The sequence below is a fragment of the Sinohyriopsis cumingii genome, chromosome 15 (genome assembly GCF_028554795.1).
Source record: "Sinohyriopsis cumingii isolate HCF-2022 chromosome 15, ASM2855479v2, whole genome shotgun sequence".
Taxonomy (NCBI): Eukaryota; Metazoa; Mollusca; class Bivalvia; order Unionida; family Unionidae; genus Sinohyriopsis; species Sinohyriopsis cumingii.
Genome location: NC_142975.1, coordinates 83,640,505 through 83,643,045, shown reverse-complemented (window position 1 = coordinate 83,643,045; position 2,541 = coordinate 83,640,505). Strand labels below are relative to the sequence as shown.

General features: G+C 39.4%; 1 non-coding gene across 1 annotated transcript; it reads right to left on the bottom strand.

Moving 5' to 3' along the window:
• Nucleotides 1–1,730: 1,730 nt before the first annotated feature.
• LOC149782215 (U5 spliceosomal RNA) lies at nt 1,731–1,850 on the bottom strand. The gene has a single exon (XR_016414848.1). It is a non-coding gene; the product is annotated as a U5 spliceosomal RNA (small nuclear RNA).
• Nucleotides 1,851–2,541: the final 691 nt, after the last annotated feature.

The following is a 2,541-nucleotide window of genomic DNA, read 5'->3' as shown; positions in this document are numbered from 1 at the left end:
ACTTCTTCGTTATCTTCCGATTCAGTTTCTTTTTTCCCATTCTCAATTTCAGTCTCCGTCTCCATTCCTGCGTCTTCTGCATCTCCATTTTCTTTGATCTTTTTAGGTATGGTTTTCGTAGGATCCATTTTCTCTGTCATGGGTGCTGCGTCATTGTCCTGGGGGGAGACAACTTCCGCTTTCCTTTTTTGTTGGTTCCTTTTTGGTAAAGGTGTTGACGTCCTTGGTTTTGTTTGAGGTTCTTTTTCTTCTTTAGGCAGTGGTTCTACTTCCAACCCTTCGTATCTGTTTGTTGATTGGATGTCTTGATTTTTAGCCGGTGTTTTTTCTTTTCCTGTCTTATTTGGGCTACGAAATTGCTCCCATTCTGGCGTTTCCTGCCCTTCACAGATGTTGGTTATGTCCATTTCTGGCAGGGTATTGGTTGAGTAATCATCCCCTGCTTCTTTCCCTCCTCGTATTTGTCTGATCAAGTCCAGTATTTGTTCCTTTTGTTGTTGTTGTTGTTGTTGTTGTTGTAGTTGGGGGGGGGGGGGCGGGGATCCTGGTCCATTAGGTTGCCAGACATCACTTCACTTGCGTAAGTTGATGTATGTACTTCAGCCTCTATTCTGACTCTGTTCTCAGGGCAATCCCGGGGGCCATGCCCTGTTTGTTGGCATTTTGGGCACACTCTATCCCTCTCACATCCCTTGTACCAATATTTTAGGCGGAATCCTAGCACATAGAAGAATGTTGGTATTTTCTTGGCATCGTCTCTTGAAACATAGACCAGTCGTATCCCAGATTTTATAGGGTCATAGCCCCACACCGTCGCCATTTTTGGGGTGATAATTTTGGCTCCAAACTTTTTTCTAATTTCTCTACCAGTTCGATATTATCCACTTCCAGCGGTAGGCCCATCACGTGAAGCTCTGTTGCCTTGGGTTCAATATCCCTGACGAAGGGTGGGGTTGGAGAGACCATTGCTGTCATTCCTTTGACTTGAATGGAACCCCCTTCTATTAGGGGCTTCCTTTGCTTTGGGTACAAAACAAATCTATTAATTCCTCCGTTTTGTAGTGCATCTATCTTCCCCAGATCTATTCCTATGGTATTCAAAGCCATCTAAACTTCGCTTTGCCTGGGCATATTTGACACATTTCCAAAGTCAGGGGTCTGGACCCCCTCGGGGTGGCGGGCAATCAGTTTATTGTCCTCTACTATGGTACTGAAGTATTGTTTTAATTTGGATCCCCTTGGGACAGATCTGGCCGGCATTGTTTCTGTTTCTGTCTCCATGTTGGCTAGGTGTATGAGTGAGCTATGTTCCAGGATTACAGATAGCACACTACTATTGAGAAACTAGTATAGGAAAAATACCTAATTTTCTTGGGAAAATAAGGCGGTCACAGGTGTAAAACAATTTTGAGGGAGCCTTGTAAATGTAATTGGATACAATCTATCACTAGTCTTTGCTAATTTATTGAAGTATTATTCCTCCTTGTTTAAACCACAGGTCTAAACAGTACTGAGTATATATCACCGTCTTGACGACCGCTTGCTAATCCCATCCGGGATTAATACATGCGGTGAACAATGTTGCGATAAAGAATTACTATAAGATCACTAGGTGTTAGTAAGCGAAAATACTCTCACTAAACCTTAGAACTTCAAACTCGACTTCTTGCTTTGATGCATACAAACCGCCTAGTTGATCACGGTACCACTTCCTTGCTATCGCTGATCACGGTAAGAATGTATGAGCTTGCATCAGAACGTATTGCTACTTAACACGTCAGACTTCCTCTCCACGAAAATCTTTAGTAGAAGGCGAAAGATTAATACGATGTGAAGAGAAACTAGTCGGACAGAAAATGCTCTAGTCTTGGACTAGACGACTACCAGTAATTTCGACGCCGGTGAATACTGTAAGTATAAATAAGCTAAGGGTCAAGGTTTAATAACCATGAAATGGGTGACATATGCTCACGGGCACTGTGCAGTGTTCTTATAGCAATCAGTTCCAGGTAAAAACCACCCCAATTAGACAGATAATAGAGGAGAAACATCCATTACCTGTACTTGTCGAGACTCGGCATAAAATTATAAATTTTGCATTAAACATTTTAATCAAAAAATAATTATGCACATGTTACTATCAGTATCAAAAACATATGACCACATATCTAATTTATAAAAATCGGTTGAGTTTTAAGATCTATGAGATTTGTTGATTTCGACAGAACATGTACACATGTATTTCGCCGCAGACAGATTATATATATATATATATATATATATATATATATATATATATATATATATATATATATATATATATATATATATATATATAACTTAGGAGATCGACACATATCATATACTGTTTGATAGCTCGAATTATAAGCTTGAAATGTATATTAATAACATATATGTATGTATTACTTTGGCAATAAGGCAAGGACATATACATATAGTTTGCTTATATCAGTCGGTCCATTCGCGGTATAGGATAAAAAATACAAACTTTTTTAGTTTGCATTTGTCCTGAATTCTGTT